Source organism: Gossypium raimondii, chromosome 3 (assembly GCF_025698545.1).
Source record: "Gossypium raimondii isolate GPD5lz chromosome 3, ASM2569854v1, whole genome shotgun sequence".
NCBI classification, from domain to species: Eukaryota; Viridiplantae; Streptophyta; class Magnoliopsida; order Malvales; family Malvaceae; genus Gossypium; species Gossypium raimondii.
The window spans coordinates 50,939,208-50,964,748 of record NC_068567.1 but is presented as its reverse complement, the minus strand read 5'-3'; the positions used below and the strand labels follow the sequence as shown (position 1 = coordinate 50,964,748).

Below are 25,541 nucleotides of genomic sequence, written 5' to 3'. Positions count from 1 at the left end.
GAAGCCTCTATGTCAACAAAAGGTCAGAATAGGCCAGAGGAAAATTAAGACTGGTAATCAACTACCAGTCTCTTAATCATTTTCTACAAGACGGCAAGTTCCCTTTGCCCAACAGAAACTCTATATTTTCAAGCCTCGTGAAAGCCCAAGTTTTTTTCTAAGTTTGATCTAAAAACAGGATTTTGGCAGTTGGGTATAGATCCAGAAGACAGGCCTAAGACAGGATTCTGCATCCCAAACAAACATTTTCAGTGGACAGTTATGCCTTTTGGACTTAAAATTGCTCCATCATTATTTTAAAAGGCCATGATAAAAATCTTCCAGCCCATCATGGATCAAGCCTTGATCTATATAGATGATATTCTCCTATACAGTCCAAATCAAGAAAGCCATGCTAATCTCCTGGCCCAGTTCAGGCAAATAATCCTTCAACATGGAATCATGCTTTCTGAAAGAAAGATACAGATCAAAAAAGAAGAAATAGAATTCTTTGGCATGATTATTAGAGACGGAAAATATCAGCCCAATGTCAGTATTGCTGAAGAATTGAAAAAATTTCCAGCTGAAAATCTTTCCAAAAAACAAGTTCAACAATTTCTGAGAATTGTAAACTATCTTAGAGATTTTGTTCCAAAAATCTCAAGATTTACAAATCCCTTGAGAAAGATGCTAAGAAAATATCCTCCTCCATGGGGTACCAAGCAGTCCTAGGCAGTCCAAAAATTGAAAGAAAAATTGGTTCATTTGCCACCTTTGCCAATCCCCTAAGAGGGAAAAAGAATTTTGCAAACAGACGAAAGTGATAAATATTGGGGAGCCATCTTATTTGAAGAAAAGGATGATAAAAGACGATTATATGGATACAAAAATGGAAGGTTCACAAATGCTGAAATTCACTATCATTCCACCTTCAAAGAGATTCTTGCTGTCAAAAGAGGTATTTTTAAATTTGAGTTTCATCTAGTAGGATATCATTTCCTTGTTGAAATGGATATGTCCTCATTTCCCAAAATGCTGAAGTTCAAACAAAAAAGGTATCTCATCCCCAACTTTTTAGGTTGGCAGAATGGTTTTCCAAATACTCCTTTAATGTCAAGCTCATAAAAAGAAAAACCAATGTTCTTTCTGACATTCTTACTAGACCCGTTGAGAACTTCATGATCCAATCTTCATCATCTTCTAAGAGCAAAGGTAAAAAGAAAATTTCTGGAAATCCACCTTCACCCTTTTCTATACCTTGTCAGCCAAATTCTCACCCTGATCATCCTCCAGAAGTTTTGAGCCTATACTGGAAAAAAGATTCCATAAAGAAGCCATGAATATGATGCTTTCCTATCAGTTAAGTGTCTTTCGAGATTTTGGAGGATTATTTTTAAAACCATTAGGTCTTCATCCTGAGACCCATTTATTCATCCGCTAAAATTTTAGTTTGGTGAATTCCCTGATGAACTGAAATGGATGCTTTGGTACTTAACCCACTTGTTTCATATTGGAATAGAATTTTTTTATTGAAGACCTCCAGTACTTTTTGACAATGGCTATCCAAGATGAAATTAGCCCAGAAATGAAGATCTTAGCCACCTTTTTCAAATGGTTTTATCCTCTGGAACAATGGTCTGATATGATCATGTTTGAACTTCTCAAAAACACAAAAGCCCAGTGGATCTTAATTATCTTTTATAAACCCAGTACTTTATACAAAATGGTCTAGCAACACAGTTGGGAGCTTTCCCTAGCGCATGGATTCATAAAACTTATTTTTCACAAATAAGTTTAAATCTTTATGACTATAAGGATTTGCAGAAGTACTTGTGTCAGATAAATAGAATTATCCCCTCAAAAATATGGCCTTCAGGAAGGACATTGGCACCATGGGATATAGATAACGATCCACTGACACCTTATCAAGAACAGTTGAAACAGGCTCTCAAAGACTATCAGATAAATATACCAGATCCAAAAGAGTGGTCACAAGAGTATCCAATGTACTGCAGCCAAGCAACACAGGACACACCAGCCTGGAAAGATATTTATGAAGATACACTCGAAAAACCATTTGATGACTTGGAAGAAAGAATTGAACAGCTGGAACTAAAGCACTATAGGGCTAAAGAAGAAAAGAAGAGAAAGATAGAAGAGTTAAATCTCACTTCTAACACCAGCACAGATTATGACACTGATTGAGAGATGCTGATTAAAAGTCTTTTGTCTCTTATAAATTATTTTGCTTTACTTTATTAAAGTATGAGTGAGTTATAGTCCTTTTATGCATGATTGTCTATATGAGTTATGGATCAGATTCCATCTTATCTAGAATTCTTTCTCTATATAAGGAAGGAAAACTCTCAGTTGTAGCAGGAAGGAAGCATTTGAAAATAAAAAATACGAATGTGATTTTATAAAATGTCTTGCTAAACTTTTCTATTCTCTTTCTTCTTGATTATGGTATATCGATGAAAGAAAATCTCCCGTGAGTTTAGAAGTATGCTCTGTACTTGCCATACACTGGATCCTGCACATCAGAAAATAAGCTTAGATCAGGGGTACTAAACTCAAGTAGATTCAAGGAAGTGCCTGTTTAAATGGCCAATTGAAGAAGGCTTTGGTTTTGGCAAAGCATACCTGCTGTTATGATTCATTAATTCCAAATATCCCGACCTTGATTCTTCTTGCTATGTTTGGATCAGATCCAGAACTCTAAGATTTTCTTTTATTCGAGAAAACTAAATTCAGAAGAAAGATATGTTCTTTAAACCATGAATACTCCCAGAACCTCTACAACTAAAGCCCCTTTATCTTTACCTAGTTTCCCCCTAAAATCTCATTCCGCCCGAAAAATATCTTCTTTATATGAAGTTGAGTATTTCACTGAAGAAGAAAAAGTCCAAGCTACGAACTTACCCCTTGTAAATCCTTATTCTACATACCAAAAGCCTACTTTCTCTCCCATCAAAAGCATTAAGTCCCTTATCAGTACTAGTCGAAAAAATGTTTGTGAGTATGTCCAGTCCTCAAAATTTGATAAACATCTTATTTATAGAGGGCAAGAAGAATAATTTGTCACTCTCGAGATTCTCTCAAATTTTTCACAAGAGTGGAGTCAACATGGATATTCTCATATCCATTTTGGTGCAGTCAGATTGGCTTTAAATTATCATGGAACTTCTGGGAAACCAGCTATTTCCAGGATCACCCTACTTGATTCCAGATATAAGCGATATCAAGATGCTTGTATTGGCACAGTTGAAGCTACTCTGAGCTCAAGAATGACTATGGTAACTTTGTTTCCAAATTTTACTATATCCCTGCAAGACCCAAATCTGATGGAAGCTTTAAAGATCCAAATTCAGATTATTGGAGCTGAAATGGTAGAATCGACAGTAACAACGACTCTTCACTATCAAATAGTGTATAGAGTCCAAGATCATGCTTTTAAACTCTCAAACCAATGATCTGAAGATTCTCTTCTTATTTCGGCCAACACAAGAGAAGAACCACACTGTGTTCATGTTCCAAAGTAGATACCCAAGCCGGAACTGTTAAAGCTTTTGCCAAAAAAATGGGTAACTAATTATGAACAGATCCACCAACATGATCAACCAATAAGATCGACAAAGAGTCAGATTATCACTAGAGCAGATGGAACTAGTGAGATCAAGTTTGACCATAGTCATTTGAAACAACTACCTACTCCGTCCATCTTTTCTACACAAATGATGTTGCAACCACTGCAGCCTGATGATCCAGGTCCAGGTCCAGAAGCACCCTTCATACAGAGTTTCCAGTCTGATAGGAAGCCTTTATATTTTTTCAAAGATCCTAATACAGGACATTTTCCTTGGGATCTTGATTGTTCCTGTGATGGATGCCAAATCAATGTTTTGAATATTTAGATGATGAGATCCAAAAATCTCATAAAAAGAAAAACCACAAGAAATCAACCCAGTCAGAATTTTATGAACGATGGATGAATGGAGATCTAAACATTGGTCCGTTAGGAGAAGATAATGGCAAATTTGATTATCTTGTAGACTATTCTGTAGGAAAGCCAAAACCATTACCTCCTAAAGCTCAAGACCAATCTCCTAAAGACCTACCACCGCCCAAAAAAGACTCAAATAATCAACAACAATGGTTGGCTAGGCCCTTGAAGCAACCATGTTATAAAAGGATCAATAAATGGGTCCGAAAGCACAACTAGTTTCAAACATGTGCTCAAGAAGAAGAAGTTGTCCGAGAACATAAAGTTCCAGAAGTACCAATGTATCAGACAACCTCTTCTTATGAACAAGAATTTCCACCACTTGAAGGATTTTTAAAGAATGGGTATCTTCATACTCTAAAACTCCCTCAAAATTGCAAGCAGATGCAGAAGGCCGACAAGTAAAGATTGCAGCAGCAGAAGCCACATTAAACTGGCAGACAGAAAATGCACTGGCCCAAAATTTTGCATTAAAGAAAATAGACTTGAAGGTCAGCCAGATTGACACTAAGGTCTCAAAGATTGAAGACAAGACTGATGAGAAATCTGAGATGATCAAAGATCTCATTCGGCTTTTCTAAAAAAGGCTGAAAGAAGTTGTCATTGAGCGAGCAACTCCTGGACAATACTTTTTCTCTCATCTAGCTCAAAGAGAAAAAGAAATTCAAAACCTTAAGGAACAGATTAGTATCCTTAAGGAGACAAGGAAAATTCCATCTACTCAACCTTCAAAAAATGGTATTGAATTATTCCCTTCAGTAAGACAAAGATCATCTGGAAATTTGAAGATAGAATTTCCTCCTCCAGAGGAAAGGAAAAAACCAAGGACGTATGATATGTTTTTACAGATCAAAGCCAAAAAAGAAGAAGAAAAAAGAGATAAGCAGAAAGAAAAAGCTTGGGGAAAAAGACCAATAGAAAAAGAGGAAAAGGAACAAAAAAGTCCTCCTCCATTCCCGCCAAGATAGGTATCTAAGTCTTTGATGATCCAAAAGGAGAAACAATCTTGTAATAATCCTTTAACAAGTTTTTTAAGGGATTATAATCAAGAAACACTTCCAAAGATATCTGTCTTACACAAGGAGTCTCCATCCGAAGACTCAGTTTCCTCGAAAACTATCTCAGAAGATTCAGAAACATCAGAAAGTTATTTCAAACCAGAATCGGAGGAACCAGAAATAATGGCCATAACACAGCCAGAGGTTAAGATTGATGAAATGTCAGGAGAAGAAACAACTGAGGTAGGAGAGCCTTCAAATTCAAGAGCTACATCTCACATTTCAGGAGGAAAAATGATCTTTACTTTAGATGATATTCAAACAAACAAGTGGCTAGAAAGATTACAGGAATTCCATGCATGGCTTGAAACCAGAAGATTGTCAGAAGAAAGCCATTACAATATTCTTGTAGAATTTGTCTCTCGATTCACGAGAATGTGAAAAGACTGGTGGCATTCCATAGACCAGGAAAACCTAGTAATGCTAGTGATGGAACAAGAGAGAAAGTGAAAGAAGCAGTGAAGGACATAAATGAAACAAGTGAAACAATAGCTAAAGAAATAAGTAATGTCGTTAATTTGTTAGGCGATACTCATAATTTTTTTATTTTCTTTTTTCACCGTGTATATTTTCTATGTATTTTTTAGAAATATATATCTGTGCCATCTGACGAAGTGGTGTCACCAATTTTTTTTTTAAATGCAATGATTGCTTCATTATTGGCCAAAAAGTGGAATGGTGCCACCGGTGTGTCAGGCGGTACCGTCGTGCATTGTATCAAACGACTCATTTTCATAATTAATTTTTCTCCCATCCCATTTTTGTAATTAATTATTTCTTAATATTATTTTTATAAATTGTCGTAAATCCATTGAAAGTATGCGAACACATTCCAATGGAAAGGTCTCATATAAAGTTGGTTTAGCAATTCACATGCTAAATGAGAATGTTGTCTAAGACTGCAAATAGTTCCTAAGAATGATCTGAATCCAAGTTTAAAACATCAATGCAGAATATGCTATCAGATTCTAAAATGGCACTTTGTCAATGATAAGAGTGTAGAAGTCTTGAGCCAAGCCTTAAAGAATAGGTTTTTGTTGCTAAAATAGAAGAAGAGTAGACTAGCACGTTAGCTCCAGAAACTACACACCTTAGGTTGTCTTTGAAAAATGCAGCAATACCAGTAGTAGAGGTCAAAGAAGAGAAATTTGTGCCACAATTAATCTTTAAAGTACGTTCTAGGGGAGAAATCCATGTAAAAAAAGAGGTCGTGGAGGGAAAAATGAGAACAAAGGAAGATTTGAGGCAAGAAAGTCCAAATATCCTTTAAAGGTTTCATTCCTAACCTGAACCAAGTCCTATTTTTTCCTTTGAAAATGACAGTATTGTGGGCTTTCCAAATCTCCTAAAAAATGAAACAGTGAGCTTGGGACCAAGAAAAGAGTTCAATGTGGTAAGCATTTTTGCGCTGAAATCCACCATTGCGTAAAGAAATGAATGAAAGAGTGAAGCATGCCATGTAGCTTAGGCTGGGTAGAAAAAAAGCTCCAAGGGTCCCGAATGATCATCATATCTAAGACAATATGTTGTATAGCTTCGATGTCTTTTGTATCACATTAACACAAGCTTGCCTCAAAATTCATCAAGAAATTACAAAAATCAACACACACTCTCTTTCTAAAAGAATGTGGTGTAAAAAAGAGATAAAATAAAATCTTGTTCAACTATCTATAAACTCTCTTGATTTGATGAAGAAATCACTAGAAATCTAACTTACCTTCCTTGATGGCATGATTTTGCTCTAAGATTAAAGAGAAAATTGAGAGAAAAAAATTCCTTAGTAGTTTTCTTTAGCTTTGGTGTGAATTTGAGTGGGAAAGAACTAACTCTCTCTCTAATTTATCTCTTGGATATTTCACACATAAACCCCTCTCTTATTTCTAAAATCATAATTTAATCCTTAAACATTTGACCACCAAAATTTTCCTTTATTACATAAAGAAGTTAGCGTGAAAAGAGAAAAAAAGAATTTTTTTTCTGCCATAAAAAAATCAAATCTAAAAATTCTCTTAATTAGATGAAAAATCACTAGAAATCTAACTTATCTTCCTTGATTGCTTGATTTTGCTCCAAGATTGAAGAGAAAATAAAGAGAAAAATTGCTCGGTAGTTTTCTCTAGCTTTGGCATGAATTTGAGTGGGAAATAACTAACTCTCCCTCTAATTCATCTAAGGTGAAATTAGCTATTTAGTCTCTATGATATTTAACACATATGCCTATTTCTTATTTCCTAAATCATGAATTTATTTCTTAGACATTTGACCACTAAAGTTTCCGTTTATTACAAAATAGTTCATAGCCTAATTTACTAATTCCTCAATTTCAACTAACTAAATCTAAATTATTAATGAAAAATCACTTATATTAATTTATGGAAATAAGTCGGCATCCATTCTTGGAAAACCTCTCGATATAATATCTCAGAACGTCACAAATTTTTCGATACTTCACAAATTTTCAACCATTGAAGTTTTTAAGGCGTTATAATGCCACAAAAGGTTGACACTTTTTGTATGTGAAAATTGTTGACTTGAAAACAATATCAAGCACAAGCTAAGACATAGAAGAAGTGCTTACAGAGGTGGGCACTTCTTCAACCACTACGAAACAAAGAATAAAGTAGGGAACAACAAAGTTTGTTTACGCAATTCGGTTTCCTATGTCTACGGAGCCTAACTCAATGAGAAATATCCATTATCTTCAATGCTTACAACAAGTGAACCTAAATCTATCATACCCCTGTGATAGTTTCCTCATTTTTGTATCCAAGAAGGCTGGTACTCTCACCATTAAGTTCACCACTATAAACTTAGCATGTAAAACCACAAGACAAATATTTGACAATCAATTGCACTCTTACAAATAATATTCCTCAATTGAACAAATTAAGTGCTCTCAAAAACATTAAAATAACCTATACATATCTCAATTACATAGATATTTCGAGACTTGCTAACATAATGAAGATCTATATAAATACCTATTAAACAACAACTAAACTAGTTGAATATAATATAATCATGTCTATGATTGTGAAATTGAGAGCACCAAGTTTTTTTCCCTTTTCTTTATCTAATTGGGTTAATGGTAATTTAAGCTGCAATCTAATGTTTAATAGGGAGGTTTTGGATTGAAAGATCTTATTTGGTGTAGTTTTTGGTTACTCCGGAAGCAACAGAATAAATTTATTTTTGAGAATGTGAGTTGTTATACTAAGCAATTTATTTAGTCTATTGTTTGTTGGGTCCAAAATATTAAAAAAATCTTGTATCAAATTTCTACATGGTAACACAAGTTGTGTGAGTTACATTGGTTGATTACCACCTAAGGAGGGTTGGGTCAAGCTCAATGTAGCCTGATGTAGTAATAAGGATGGTTTCGCCTTAGTTATTGGATTGATCCGAGATGAAATGAGGCATTGGCTAATAGGTTTTTCATACTGACTATGGTCATCTTCAGCAATGGAAGCTGAATTATGGGAATTATATGATGGACTAAAACCTGCTAAGGATTGTGGTTTTACCAAGGTGGAGGTTAATTGTGACTGTAAAGAGATTGTTGATATGATTACTTCAAATGGGGGAGTCTCAGACATTGATTGAAAACATCTTGATATGATTACTTCAAATGGGGGAGTCTCAGACATTGATTGAAAACATCATGGCTTTATGTATTAGTTTTTAGAATTTTAATTTGCTCCATGTTTATTGGGAAGCAAATGAAGTTGCTGATGTGCTTTTCAAAATTTTGATATCAAAGTTTGTCACTTTCTGCATTTTGAATGCTCCACTGGTTGAAGTTGAGTTGACCCTTGACAATGATAAGCTTGGAGTCTTTTATGTTTGAATGTAATTTATATATATTTTTTATTTTTCTAGGGCTATGCCTTCCTATTTTATTAAAAAAAAACTATCAAATGATATATTAGTGATTTGAGCATTTTAATATTTTTTTGGATATTTTTAAATATATATTTTAAAACAAGTATATTAGTCGTTTGAGATTTTTAACATTTTTAGATACTTTGTGTTAAAAGAAAAGGGTAAACTACATCCAAGGTCAATGAAATATTAGTAAGTGTACATTTTGGTCACTCAACTTCAGAAAGTTATAAAAATAGTCACTAAACTATTCAAATGTTTCATTTAAGTTATTAGGATATTAAAATCACTGTTGTATGACCTTCTATGTTCTCACTTTTGGTACCAATCGAAAGGGTAAACTTCCACTCCTCTTCTACAATTTAGTTTTCTTTTTCATGAAATAGGTTTGAATGTCATGAATCTGCAAACCAAAGTCCAAACAGTTTTTTTCTCCTATTTTTGACATCGATCATTAGATGAGCTTGGATATGAGATATGTTTTTCTACTCATCGATTGGTATTGTTCTACATTACCAATCGTTGAATTGTCACTTAAATTTGGTCGGGCGAATTTTTTTAAGAAAAAGAATTAATAGTCTAATGGCTTAAATGAAAATATTTGAAGTTCAATGACTATTTTGTAACTTTTTTAGTTAAGGAACCAAAATGTAAACTTACTAATAATTTAGTGACCTTAAGTATAGCTTAACTTAGAAAAAATTATAAATGGTATGTTAGTTGTTTGAGTTTTTTTTTCTTATGCTATTACAATATTTGTTCCTTTAAACTGAACATAGATACTCATTCCATTCCACTCAACCAAACTATTGTAACACTTAGTCAATTCAATTTCAACTCAATTCTGTTATCACATAATAACATTCCATTACAACTCAATTCCAAACCAAACATACTGAGTGTAATTTTAGACCTCTTTGAGTTAGACTTAGTTGTAACACCCCTATCTCATCTCTAACACCAGAATCGAGTTATGGGATGGTACAACAAGTAACGAAACATTTACATAAAATTTTAAATCAAGAATTAATTTAATATTCAATAAATATCTTACAACATACAATTCATGCTTTACAAACAAAATCGAGCTTAAAACGGGATTACGAAAGCTCTAAAATCATCTCACGCGGTCATGTGACAGGTTGAACCCGTGTGACAAGGAGTTACATGGCCATGTGGCACAATAAGAGATCCAATTTCAAAACATACATGTGCGTGTGGTCAGCCTGTGTTACAAACTATGACTGTGTGTACAAGTGTTCCATAATTTTCGTTGAGCACATGACCATGTCACCTATCCGTGTGTGACAAACAGTCGTGTGTTAGCCCATGTGTGGTGTATATAACCCCTAATATGTAAAGTACAAACGATCTCTTCAAATTGACCTATAATGCATTTCTAAGCCATAAAAACTTGTTCAAAAACATGCCCTAACCATGTCAAAATCTATCATCCAACTAATTCATCAATACCTAAAACATTATGCCAAATTTGGAACTAAAACACAACATGTACAAGAATTAATAAGTACCATTTTATGATCCTCATCCATTTCATACCAAAATAGCCAGAAGCTCAAAACTTATCAAAACTAACCATTCATATGTACGTAACAAAGTACCCAAAATTAATGAGCTCAATCATTCATCGTTTCGTCAAATTACCATATGTTTATGTATACATAAAGATCAACCATGCCAAAACACATTCATCACTTTGAAAGTAAAGATCAACCATGCCAAAACACATTCATCACTTTGAAAGTATTTAACCATCCTATGTATATGCCACAAATAACCAAGCTTGAACATTCAAAAGTCCACCGAATCGGAAGACAAAAGGTGTGTGCTTCTCGCTGATCCGATTGACATGTTTTGTCCATCCAACATCTACAGAGAAAGTAGTAATACATGTAAGTATTATAAATACTTAGTAAGCTCATACAATATTAAAAATGACTTACCTTATTCATTTAACAATTACAATTCAATATGCAAACAATTTCACCTATCATGACATTCACAATAACATCAACCAGACGTGATTTGGATCATAACCACATATATAATTTCAAATGGTAAAGTACAATTTCAAGTAAAAAATGTTCATGTATCAATTTCTAATCATCACTTTTCTCATATCAACATCATAATTTCCACATTTCATTTGTATATTTTGCCAACATCAAATTCATAATTTCACAATTTTTATCTTTTATTTTACCAGAGGAAAACTTATAAAGGAACTCAGTACACAGGTGAAAATAATATCAAATGCTTGTCCGAGCTAATCATAAACACTAGTGTTAGGTTACCCATCTGGGCTAAACCTTTATTGACACAACAAATAGCCTGACTAGGGATTTATATACATGTAAGGTTAGCTGTCTAGGCCAAACCTATAAAATGACATTAGAAAAGTTACCTGGGTTACCGTCTGAAAGAGAAGCCAAGTTTGTGATAGATTTAGTTCTAGGAACTGCTCTAATATCTTTCACATTGTAGAGAATGACACCGTAACAACCCGTTTTTCAGTGGTGTAAGAAATAGTGGTTTTGGGGCCACAAATCTGATGAGTGAGTTCGTAAATATTATTATTAAATATATAATATTTATGATTCAAATATAGTATTATAATAAATTTTAATTTGGTAATTTATGTTATTTGAAAGAATAACTAAGTTTAAGTGGTGTGTCCCTAAAGTCAACTGGTTTTATAAAATGAGGTTTCGGGACCTCGTTTCTATAAATCAAGCCCATAAATATTTTTAGTAAATATTTCTAGTAAATACTTATGGATTGATTATATAGGTATATTAAATTTTGGTTAAGAAATTTTAACGTTTAAATAGTTGATTAAACGAAAAGGACTAAATCGTAAAAGGTGTAAAAGTTAAATTCCATTAATCAAATGGATCAAAAAGCTTTAAAAAGATAAACTAATGGACTTGAATGGTAATTAGACCATATTTAAAGTTAGTGGATATTAATGGATAGGTTGCATGGTAAATTTAATGAATTTTAAAGGTTACATTAGTAATTAAATAATTAAAACTAAAATAAACCTAACCAAAAGTGGTCATCTTCTTCATTCTTTCTTTTCAAAACTGAATAGCCATGGATAGGTGGGGAAAAGCTTCGGCCAAGGTTGATTTCTCTTGCATGGTAAGATTTTTGAACCCGTTTTTAGTAACTTTTATGTTTTTGAGCTCGTATTAGCTTAATCTAGCTAGCCCGAGGGTTAATTTGTAAAATATTTAAAAGTATAGGGACTTTACATGAATTATTTTTGGGTGATTGTGCATTTATTTGATAGAATATTAAGCTTGGTTGATAAATAAACTTATTTTGTTAAATTTTAAAGTTTAGGGATTAATTTGTTAAAATATTAAAACTTCATGTAAATATTGGGAATTGATAATGGATATGGGCTGATTATAAATCATATGAAATTGGCTAGCTAGTATTTTGATTAAATATGGATAATTCATGAATTTGGATTCGTGACTAAATTGCATAAAAGGTAAAATGTTGGGGTAATTTTCTAAAATTATGATGGAAGGACTTAGTTGAATAAAAGTGATTATTTAAGTGCTGGAATTTTATTAATTGAATGAAGATTATTATTTAGATCAAGAAACACTACAATTTGATTTAAATCAAGGAAAAACTAAGGTTCTAGACTAGTTGTCGACTCTGTTTTAGCAATCGTTCTAATTGAAGTAAGTTCAGTATAAGGATTAAATTTTTATTTCTGTCTTGGATGGAAAGTAAATTAATATTTGTGATATGCATAATTAGATGGATAATTATCTAATGGATTAAGTCGTGAAGCTAATTAAATTAAAGTATATATATGAAAAATATGAACTTCACTAATGTGTAACGGAATGGTACAATGGAATGAAAGGAAAGATTTGGATATGAAAAATTGAAAAATCAGTATTTCATGAAGCATGTGTGAAATGATACAATATACTGAAATTTAAAGAATCAGATATGTGAAAATGTCCCGTTTGAACGTTGTGAATACTTAGGATACAAATGACATGTCATAAAAGATTATACGGTTTCGGGTGTTGGTCCTGAATGTCCTACTGATGGCTGAGGTCCTACTTTTGTTGTGGATTCTCCACAGCTTGTGTGAGCAGCATCGTGTAGCTAACATCTCAAACTACAGCTCGTGTGAGCAGTATTGGAAATGTTACGGTTATATGAAAATGCACTCTTTGTGTGAGTATTCCAGATTATCCGATGTAATTCTATATGGTTCAACGAGTAAGAAATGTTAATGGAAAGGCATATATAAAAACTTAATGTTACTAATGTTCATACGAAATGGAAAGATGGATATGCATATAGGAAATGAAAAGGATGAGAATTTACCATGTGATGGATGAAACATGTATAGAATTAATTTCTTAATATATGATATGTTTCATAGATGTTACACTTATTATCTATTAACTATGTGGATTCAAATGAGAAGAATATGTAATGGATATATGGGATGGATGATATATAAAGCCTAAATGCTTATTATGTATATACCATGAATTATTTGAAACTTATATGTAATGTTATACTTACTAACCTTATGAGGTGGTGTGTATAGGAAAGGAAGTTTGGCATATGACATGATGAAAGTATGTTTGGTTGTTTAATTTAATATGTCTGGTAAGTTTAAGTTTCCTTTATACGAGCTTACTAAGCACTAGTTGCTTATATAGTTGTTTTCTTTATTTTGTAGATCATTGGAAAGCTCGATCAGTTGGAATCTTCGTCGGAGCACAATCACACTCTTTGTTGACTATTTTGGTAGCGTTTAAATAAGTTGGGCTAATGGCTATAAATGACATGTATAGGGTTGTGTGTTAGTTTGTTCTGTTTCGAGCCTATGCATAACACACTTGCGTATATATATATTAAGTTGGTATATGTTTTGTGTTAAATGGTGAGTGTGTGATGTGTGTTTGGCATGAATAAAGCTTGAATGCATAGGCTAGTTTACTACTTGGTAAGGTAATATGTTTCGGCTAATGCCAAATTTGTGTATTTGTTTATTTTGGCCTTGTAAATGCTTAAGTTAATATGTGTATTTTGGTCATTTGAAGGTCAGGTAAACAGAGGACATATTTATAGCATTGATGCATGTCAATTGTGTATTTGTATGGTATATGTTCAAGGTATGAAAATGACTTGAAATATGTTGAATCAGTGTTTGAGTTGTAGTTCCTTTGAATGGCATATTGGTTAGAACAATTAGGATGATTGAATGAGATGTTTTGTAAGTGTTTAAGGTGTGTTTTTGGTCACATGTATGTGCGAGAAGAAGGGTGTCTTGGAATGCAAGTATAGGCCTTGAGTTGCCTTGTTTTAGGGGTTAATTTTGGAGCACACGGCCTGTGACACGTGCTGTCACATGGTCGTGTGCCACACACGATCATCCTACACGACTGTGTGTTATTTTATTTTTAGGTGTAGGTTTCACACGGCCTAGCACATGGCCTGCGACATAGTCGTGTGACCTAAGTCAGTGAGTTACATGGTTTGACACACGGGCTGGGACACGGCCGTGTGTCCCATAGTTCGAATTTCCATACGTTTTGGACTAAGTCACATGGCCTGGCCACACGGCTGTGTGACCTCTGTTTGCCAAATTTTCATGTTTTTCCAAATTTTTTTGATTTGTTTTGCATTGGTCCCTGATTGTTCTCAAACTGTTTTTAAGGTCTCTTAGGCTTGATTTAAGGCCGCAAAAGTATTTTTTCTATAAATAAATTATGTTATCTAATGTTAATATATAAATTGCATGTTAATATTTGTTTCGATGTTAAATGTTCTAAATTGTACTGTAATGATCCGTAACCCTAATCTAGCGATGGAGATAGGTTAAGGGTGTTACAGGCACCTACAGAAGTAAAAGAGTTGAAAACACAGTTGCAAGAATTAAGAGACTGTGAATTCATTTAACCAAGTGTATCACCATGGAGTGCTCCAGTTCTATTCATGAAAAAGAAATATGGCACTTTGAGATTATGTATCGACTACAGGCGGTTGAATAAGATGACTATCAAGAATAAATATTTGTTACCTCGAATTAACGACCTATTTAAGCACTTGATAGGGGCTATCGTGTTTTCGAATATTGATTTACAATCGAGCTATTATTAGTTGTGAGTTAAAGAACCTGATGTACCGAAAAATACATTCAGAAATCAATATGGACATTTTGAATTCGATGTGATGTCGTTCGATTTAACTAATGCTCCTACTGCATTTATAGATCTGATGAATAAGGTTTTTCAGTCACATTTTGACAGATTTGTGGTTGTATTCATTGATGATATTTTGATATATTAAAAACCTGAGATCAAGCATGATCAAAATTTGAGAATTGTGTTGCAAACTTTGCGGGAAAAATAGTTGTATGCTAAATTCAGTAAATGTGAATTATGGCTATTTAAGGTTGGATTTCTAGGGCATGTGATTTCTATGAATGGAATTTGAGTTGATCTGAACAAAATTTCTGTGATTGGGAATTGGAAACCTTCACAAAATGTTATAGAGGTACCTAGTTTTCTGGGGTTTGGTAGGTTATTATCGACATTTTGTAAAAAAAATTTCGATAATTTCTTTGTCGTTAACAAAGCTATTACAGAAAGATGTTCATTTTATTTGGACTGAAAAGTTTCAAAAGAGTTTCGACCAGTTGAAAGATATGTTGACTAAAGCTCCAGTGTTGACTTAGCTTAAATTTGAGAAAGAATTTGTAGTTTACAGCGATGCTTCACTAAACAGTCTGGGTTGTGTACTTATGTAAGATGGAAAAATTATAGCTTATTGCTCCCGTTAGTTGAAATCACACGAGAGAAATTATCTGAGCATGAACTTGAGTTAGCTATGGTTTTTTTGCTTTAAGGATTTGGCGACACTAAGTATACAATGAAAATGTCACATTTACACTAATCATAAAATTTTAAAATACTTGATGACTTAGAAGGAGCTAAATCTGAGACAACGTTGGTGGCTTGAATTGTTGAAAAACTATGATTTGATCATCGACTATCATCTAAGTAAAGCAATCGTGGTTACAGATGCTTTAAGCAGAAAATATTTATTTAGTCTAAAAGCCATGAATACCCGATTGAATCTAGATCACGATGGTTCTATTTTGGCCGAATTGAGAGTTAAACCGACATTTTTATAGCAAGTCAGAGAATTGTAGAAAAATGATCTTGTATTGCAGTTGAAGTGAGAATTGGTTAAAAATTCCCAGTCTACCGAGTTCCATGTTGGTGACGATAAAAGTTTGTATTTTAGAGATCGTTTGTGTGTACCAAATGATGCAACATTGAAACGAGATATTTTATGCGAAGCTCACAGTAGTACTTATTTGATTCACCCGTGTAGTACGAAAATGTATAATGATTTGAAATTGATGTATTGGTGGTTGGGAATGAAATATGAAATATCTAAATTTGTGACTAAATGCTTAATTTGTAAACAAGTGAAAGTCAAGCACCAGGTTCTGTTAGGTTTATTACAACCTATAATGATTCTGGAATGGCAATGAGAGCGAGTTACAATGGATTTTGTATTGGGATTACCATTAACTCTAAAAAAGAAAGATGGCATTTGGGTTGTTGTGGATAGATTGACAAAATCTGCGTACTTTATTCCGATTAGAATAGATTATTCACTTGAGAGGTTAGCAGAATTATATTTTTCTGAGTTCGTGAGATTAGATGGTGTACCGTTGTCTATTATATATGATCGAGATTCGAGGTTTACCTCTAGGTTTTAGAGTAAATTACATGTGTCTCTAGGTACTAAATTGAATTTCAGTACTGCATTTTATCTTCAGAAAGATGAAAAGTCAGAATGAGTTATTCAAATTCAATAAGACATGTTGCGATGTTGTGTCATCGAGTTTGAAGGCAACTGGGAGAAATATCTACTGTTGGCCGAGTTTACCTATAATAACATTTATTATCTAGCATTAGAATGGCATTGTTTGAGGCCTTATGCGGACGTAAGTGCAGAACTCTGTTATACTAGCCAGAGTTGAGTGAAAGAAAGTTAATTGGGACTGAATTGATATGTGAAATAGATGATAAAATCAGGGTTATTCGTGATTGTCTGAAACTGCCTCTAATCGATAGAATTCCTATGTTTATTTGAAAAGAAAAGATATTGAGTTTCAAATTAAGGATAAATTATTTCTAAAAGTCTCGTCCTAGAGAAAAGTGTTGCGAATTGGCAGAAAAGGGAAACTCAACTCGAGATTTATAGGGCCATATGAGATTTTTGAAATAATCGAACCCATAGCGTATCGATTGGCTTTGCCACTAGAGTTAGGTAAGATATATAATGTTTTCCATTAATCGATATTGCGTCATTACCATTTAGATCCCTCACATGTGATATATCTTGACAAGGTTTAATTACAGCCATTTTTGTCGTACAGTGAAGAACTAGTGAGATTTTTTGCTCGGGAAGTATAAGAACTTCGTATCAAAAGTGTACCATTAGTGAAAGTTTTGTGGCATAGATACAGTTTTGAGAAAGCTACGTGGGAAACGGTAGAATCTATGAAATCTCAATACCCTAATCTTTTTTTAGGTAAGAAATTTCGAGGATGAAATTTTTTAAGGGGGAGAGTTATAACAACCTATTTTTTAGTGACAACAGAAACAACGGTTTTGAACCCCGAATTCCAATAATTGAGTCATTAAATATTATTTATTAATATTTATGAGCCTGTCATAGTATGAAATTGAATTTTGGTTCGTTAATTTTATTAAACAGTTAGTAATTAAAGTACAATGACTAAATCGTAAAAACCGTAAAAGTTAATTCTATAAAGTTCTATTAGTTGTAATGCATAAATAATAAATAATAACTGTTGGAGATTTATGTCAATTTGGCCACTTCAAAGATGAGTGCACGGTTAGGTATTGGTTTTCTTCAAAATAATGTTAATTTATAACTTAAATATTATTATATGTTAATATGTAAAACAAACAAAAAGGTAACCATCTCTTTATTTTGTTTTCATCACCGAAATATTAATTTGAAGAAGGAGAAGCCATTGTTGAGCTTCAAGAAACATTCGACACTTGCTTGGTGAGCTTTAACCGATCTGTTTTTCATAAATTTTATGTTTTTTTAGGTCGTTGTCTTCACTCCTTTTAGATAATCCGTATGTTATTTTTTAAATTATGGTTTCAAAATGTTAAAATTGTTAATATTTGAAGCATGTTAAGTTGTTAGATTTTGAGCTTAGGAATTAAAATGGATTAGTTTGTAAAGTGGAAATTGTTAGTTTTGAACATAAGGACTAAATTGGTAATATCTTGAATTTGGTATGTAATTTCAGTAATTTTAATATCATGAGGTTTTAATTGAATATATTTGAAGTTGGTTTAAAGTTTGGAGTTCAATTTTGGGAGTTATGACAAGTTTGATTTTAGGGACTAAACTGAATAAAATATAAAACTTGTAGAAATAACCGAAAGATGAAATTCAGCTTACATATATTTATAATAGGCTATTATATGATATTTAAGTAATTAAATTAAAATAATTTATATTATAGATCAAGATTTGAACAAGATACGGGAAAATCACGACAAAGGAAAAAATTACAAAATAGTCCCTACTGTCGTGTTTATTGTTGTTTTTCCAGATAAGTTTATTTAGTATAAATAAATTTAATTTGCTATGGATTTATGTTTTAATGTGTATACTTGTGTTATTGGAAGTTTGGATTGGTTATGAAATAATATAGAACTTGGTGTTAGATTTGAATGAAGTGAAACAATATTGAATGGAAATTTTGATATTAACCCCGATGAACTTATTAAAAGTCTTGTACACGAGGTTATGAGTTGATTCCCAATGATTCTGAGCTCTAGCATTCGTTGTGGACTCAAAGATACATGTGACACAAGTTTAGCTCGGATGAGTAACTTGATGTCATTTTATAGGTTTAGTTTAGACGGGTAACCTAACATGTATATAAAGCATTGGGCAGGCTATTTGTTGTGTCGATAAAGGTTTAGCCCAAACGGGTAACCTGACACTAATGTTTATGATTAGCTCAGAAAGGCATTTAACATTTTTTCACCTATATACCGAGTTCTTTTATAAGTTTTCATTGGGTGAAATAAAAGATGAAAAATATGGAATTATGAATTTGATGTTGGCAAAAGATACAAATGAAATGAGGAAATTATGATGTTGATATGAGCAAACTGATGATTAGAAATTGATACATGAAACATTTTTTACTTGAAATTGTTCTTTACCATTTGAAATTATATATGTGGTTATGATCCAAATCTCACTTGGTTAATGTTATTGTGAATGCCATGATTGGTGAAATTTTTTGCATATTGAATTGTAATTATTAAATGAATAAGGTAAGTCATTCTTTATATTGTGTGAGCTTAATAAGTATTTATAATACTTACTTGTATTACTACTTTTTTTTGTAGATTTTGGACCTCTGGAATGTGTCGATCGTATCAGCGAGAAGCACCCACCTTTCGTCTTCCGATTTAGTAGACTTTTGAATGTTCAAGCTTGGTTATTTGTGGCATGTACATAGGATGGTTAAATACTTGCAAAGTGATAAATGTTTTTTGGAATGGTTGATCTTTATGTATACATAAATATATGGTAATTTGATGAAATGATGAGTGGTTGAGCTCATAAATTTTGGGTACTTTGTTATGTAAATATGAATGGTTAGTTATGATAAGTTTTGAGCTTGTGACTATTTTTATATGAAATGTATGATGAATATAAATGGTTTACATAATGGTTTAGGAATTCATGAATTAGTTCGATGCTAGATTTTGACATGGTTAGGGCATGTTATTGAACAAGTTTTTATGGCTTAAAAATGCATTATAGGTCACTTTGAAGAGATGGTTTGTAGTTTGCATCATAGGGGTTATATACACTGCACACGGACTAACACACGATCGTGTGCCACACACGGGTAGGTGACACGGTTGTGTGCTCAATGAAAATTATGGAACACTTGTATACACTTTCATAGTTTGTAAGACGACTGACCATACGCCCTTGTATGTTTTGAAATTGGATCTCTTAATGTTTCACACATCTTTATTCAAGTGCATGGCCCAGCCACACGGCCATGTAACTCCTTGCCACACAGGGTCAATCTGTCAGACGGCCTGGTCACACAGTCGTGTGACCCTATTTACATATTTTTCTTACTTTTTCTTAAGTTTTCAAATTAGTCCTTTCTTACTTCCACGATGATTTTAGAGCTTTCGTAAGCTCGTTTTAAGCTTGATTTTGTTTGTAAAGCATGGATTATAGGTTGTAAGAGATTTATTGAATATTAAATGAATTCTTGATTTAAAATTTCATGTAAATGTTCTGTTACTTGTTATAGCATCTCGTAACTCGATTCTAGTATCGGGGATGGGTTTAGGGTTTAGGGTTTAGGTAAATTTCAAGCATTAGATAATTAAAATTGTGATATTGAATGTTCTTGGCTGAGAATATACAACAATGTACGCATAATCTAACCAACAAATTGGATAAATATTTGCTTATTTTGTTGCTAAGATTAAATATAAATTGTGGTTCTAGTGAATTACTATTCAAAATAAAAGAAAAATCCTTACACATTTGTAGGTGAAACTTGCTAAGAGTGCATCCATTTGATTGTCGATGGATGCTTAATTAAGTAATAGGAATCGACGCACAATATAGTCAGTGGCACCTGTTGTGTGACACTAACAACATTAATTGAAGGAGAGATTGTTGGAAAAAATTCGGTTTGAAAACGATTTTCTTGCATAGAGGAAAATTAAAATCTTGAAAACTGATTCAGTTTGTGATATTTATAGCAATAAATCCTAACTGAATTCATATATGTAGTTTCGGTTTAGCGGACTTTCGTTGTCCCCAGCTTTCAACCAAATGATCTTCTCCGCTATGCTTGTACCACGAACTGTTTCGTGTGTGGGATCAAATCAATTTAATCAAAACACAGAACCATAATTTTCTCTCTCTTTTATTTGGGGAGAAAACAAAAATTCTCTCTTCGTTATTAGAAACTGGTAGATTTGTTATTTTGGAAAAATATATTTAATAGTTGAGAATAAATTTTCTCTATAACGGCTCGAAAATCAGTGGTGTCAGAAAATGCAGTTTTGGGACCCATCTTTTGTAAACCAGACTCGTGAATATTTTTATAAATACTTACGGGTGTTATATTAGAATTGAATTGAATTTTGATTTGGTAATTTTAACAAATTAGTAATTAATTAATGTATAGGGGCCAAATTGTAAAAGTGTCAAAAGTTAAAATTGTTAATGAATCAATATTTAAAACTTTTTTAAAGGGGATTATGATTTAACTCTCAATACCTGACCCGCTCTCCAAGTCTAGGTCCCAGATGATACAAATTTTGAATAACTGACTAACATTATTTAAATTCAGTTTTCAACAAATTAACTATACGCAATAGTCTATACCAGCAAATACATGTTTTAAAAATTTCCTACTTAACAACTTCATTTACAATTTTTGTTTGTAAAGCTTAAAGAATTTGTGGCTAGGCTAATACCCTAAGGCATAACCTTTGGGAGCACCCCTCTATACGTATGTTACGATTACCACACCTTTTTTCTTTCATGATGGCAAAGTTTGGCTCAACGTTCCATTAGATTTACAATGGCAACCTTATCCTGCAATTAAGCAGACCATATATAAGCTCAATAGAACTTAGTGAGATTCTGCATAACGGACATATATCAAAATTCAAAGCTAAGAGATTGAAGGTTTAAAAGAATTTTCCACTCCTTGTCAACTCTGGCATTTAGCAGATTATATCAATGAGGCATTTCCGTTCCCCTTTTTCCCTGTAGCCTACAGTTAACTGACTACTCCTCTATCTATAGTATACATCAATTTAGTTCAGAGTAAGGGTTTTCTCAGAAAAAGGACCTAAATGCACCTTATCCAAATTTGGGAGTCCTAATGTTGGTCGTTGGTTGTCTGACCTTTATTTCCTCAAGTTTCAAAAAAAAAAATTATCCTCACTATTTCCTCGTGGACTTCTCACCTTAGGTTAGTCGACGGACTCCTTCTTTTGCCAGATTAGGTGACTTAGCCCTATATAACCTTGACGGACATAACTTCCCTAATTGCCCCATTTTGTCCTCAAAACTTTAAGTCTTGGTCCTCTGTTAAGTACATCATCTAGTTTAATCTATCGTAAAACCACTCCATTCGGCAATCTTTACCAACCTCCATCACTGAGCCAAGAATTTACACTTTATAAACTCTCAAGTTCACCTTACTGATTGATTCTTCATGCTGCCATAATCGAGTTATGGTCTTTCTCTTTCTTCCCAAGCTAATTTTCGCAATGGATGTTACCATGCATTCTATCTTGGCAAATTGCTCTGTGTTTACTATCCTGGGGGACTATCTCGTATTTAATGTCCCATCGGACTAACTATGATTTCATAGTGTCTTTCAGCTATAGTCTTACACCATATAACCCCATGTTTACTGTCCTAATGGACTATCAAAAGATGCCATAACATCTTTCATCCATGGTCTTAGTCCTATTTAGCCATTCTAGAGTGTTTTCACATGATGTCATAACGTCTTTCAGCTATGGTCTTACTTATTTTTATCATGATGCCATAGCATCTTTCAGCCATGATCTTGCTTATTTTAGGCGTATAACCTCCGATCGATCCTATGTCCTAGGCATGATATTTATTTACTTTTCCTATTTCAACCCAACCATTCCTCCATTCGTCGTCCTAACCCTGATGCTCGAACATCGTAGTGTCCCCTCTACATGGCCCAGAGCTTCACACATCACAGGTGCACTCAACAACACCGTATGACAGTATCTAATAGAATCACTACATTCTCCCATCCTAACTTCGTATAAACCCTCCAATAATCCCCTTCTCATGTCTCATTATAAACAAATAGACAATACAACGAAATTCATAACATCATGTTGGCAAATACTCATAACTTACTTAACATTTAACAGACAAACATTCTCATGCAATAGCGGTCATGCTTTATCATGGAACTCATTCTGGAATTAATGAATATTCGTGCTAACCCACAACATCCTAGAAAAAGAGTGTAGAATCTTACATTGCTTCTGATAAGCCATAAAAGTAACATATTTTAAATCCCATTCTTGACGTGTTTTTGGATGATTTATCATGTAAATTAGTGAATTTGATGCTCCTAATCCTTTAAATCCATGTTCTATACTTAGGTGAGCATAAAGAAGTGAAAGGAGTGAAAAATGGGCCAAAATCGAACAAAAAGAGTTGTTTTCAGGATCCACATGGCCTGGGCATTTCCACACGGGCTGGACACTCGCTGGCCACACGCCCATGTGCCAGCTTGTGTCGATTTCGGACCCTGCTTCTCTTGTGCACAGAAAAACCCAATTTTTAGGGTTCTGAACATTCTAAAGTTTATAAATACATATTAGAAGAGGACCTAAGGGGACATACAGAGAAGAACGAAGAAAAGACTCGAAGAAAGCCATCAGATTCAACTCAGAAGCAGATCTCCTTCAAGATTGAAGATCTCCATTCAATTTCCTTAGAAGTTTTATTGGGTTTCTTTATGTCTTGTTGTTATCCTAACTTTGAGATGATTTTATTCCAAATTATAAACTAAATTCCTTAGATACCTAGGGAAGATGAAACTTATGATGAATCTTATTATTTGATTTCTGAGTTATATGATAAATACTTGATTCTTGTTCTCAATTATGTATGCTTATTTCATGTTTTAGTACTTTCAGGATATTAATTCATGCTTAATGTGCTTAATCAGTGGAGCAAAAGTCACTGTTTAGGAGTAGATCTAGCATAATTGAGTAGAGTTGCATGCAATCCTAGAAATAGGATGACATAAATCTATCAGATTAGAGTCAAATCTAATAGGGAAATCCATAGATCGAGTTAATGAGATAATAGGGGTTTTAATTAGAAAGAGATTTTAATTAATCAACCTAGAGTCAGTTGTTCTTACTCTTGAAAGAGATATTAACATAATTTCAGAATTTCTACGGATCAAGACACAAGTGAATAAATCGTTTAATTCAAATTCATAATAATAAGTGGAGTCTAGGTGGATTCTTTCCTTGTTATTGTCTCTCTCATTGGTACCTTCGATTGTTTTCCTATTTTATTCTCTGTTGTGTTCTTAATGAAATTAGTTTAGTAATTTTAGAACAAAAATAATTACTTCAATTTATAGGCTAAATAATAGAAAAATGGTAATTACTAGTACTTTTAGTCCTCGTGGATACGATATTCCCTAATCACCACAACTATACTATTGTTCGATAGGTGCGCTTGCCTTAGTCATATTTATAGTTAGTTTAGTGACCATCAAGTTTTTGGCGTCGTTGTCGGAGACTAAACTATTAGGAACACTCGATTTTTATTAATTTATCCATTTATTTATTTCGTATTTTATTTTTTGTTTTTAGTTTGATTTTTGTTTTCTAATTTTTCTTTCATTTGCTTCTGGCAGGTTTCTTTAGTTTATGACTAGAAGAAACCTATCGGGATCATTATTATTTGATAGTGAGATTGAAAATATAGCTCGCAGAAATCGTAGAGAAGCAAGGAGGAGTCGACAAAGTATAATCGATAAGCAAGAGGACGTTATTACTATTACTGAGGAGATGGGTGATAATCAAAATAATCAACTACCTCCTGTAGTCGCTGCGAATCCAGATCCTGCCTCTCGTACTATGTACAATTATGCCAAGCTCACACTAATTGGGGCTGAATCGATTATTGTGAGACCCGCCATTGCTTCGAATAACTTCAAACTGAAGGTGAACACTATTCAAACGATCCAACAGTTTATTTAGTTTGATGGTTTGCAAGACGAAGATCCAAATACTTATTTGGCTAATTTTCTGGAAGTCTGTGATACGTTCAAGATAAATGGCGTTTCTGACGATTCCATTTGCCTACGGTTGTTTCCCTTCTCATTAAGGAACAAAGCTAAACAGTGGTTGAATTCCTTACCACAAAGTTCTATCACTACATGAGACCAAATGATCGAGATTCCTATTTAAGTACTTTCCACCAGCTAAAGTAGCTAAGCTGAGGAATGATATCTCTTTCTTCGTGCAGATTGACTTAGAGACTCTATATGATGCATGAGAGAGGTATAAAGATTTATTGAAAAGGTGCTCTCACCATGGGTTACCTCTATGGCTACAAGTTCAAACCTTCTACAACGGTTTAAACCCCTCAACTAGGCAATTGATCGATGCAGCCGCCAGTGGTACTCTGAATAATAAAACACCTGAAGCGAATGAATTTATAGAGGAAATGTCATTGAATAATTATCGGTGGCAAGTCATGAGGATGAAGCCTAACAGAGCAGCCAATGCTTTCAATCTAGATATAGTCACCATGTTATCAAATCAGGTAGAACCATTAAATAAGAAAATTGATGGTTTATGTGTTCCTGCGCAGGTACATTCGGTGATGCAGTACGATACGAATGGAGGAGGAGTGAACAGTCCAGAATATTTAACCTACGGTCCTAG

The 25,541-nt window shown here is 33.4% G+C and overlaps 1 non-coding gene across 1 annotated transcript; it reads right to left on the bottom strand.

The window, feature by feature from the left end:
* Positions 1 to 25,086: 25,086 nt before the first annotated feature.
* Positions 25,087 to 25,193, bottom strand: LOC128040053 (small nucleolar RNA R71). The gene has a single exon (XR_008194713.1). It is a non-coding gene; the product is annotated as a small nucleolar RNA R71 (small nucleolar RNA).
* Positions 25,194 to 25,541: the final 348 nt, after the last annotated feature.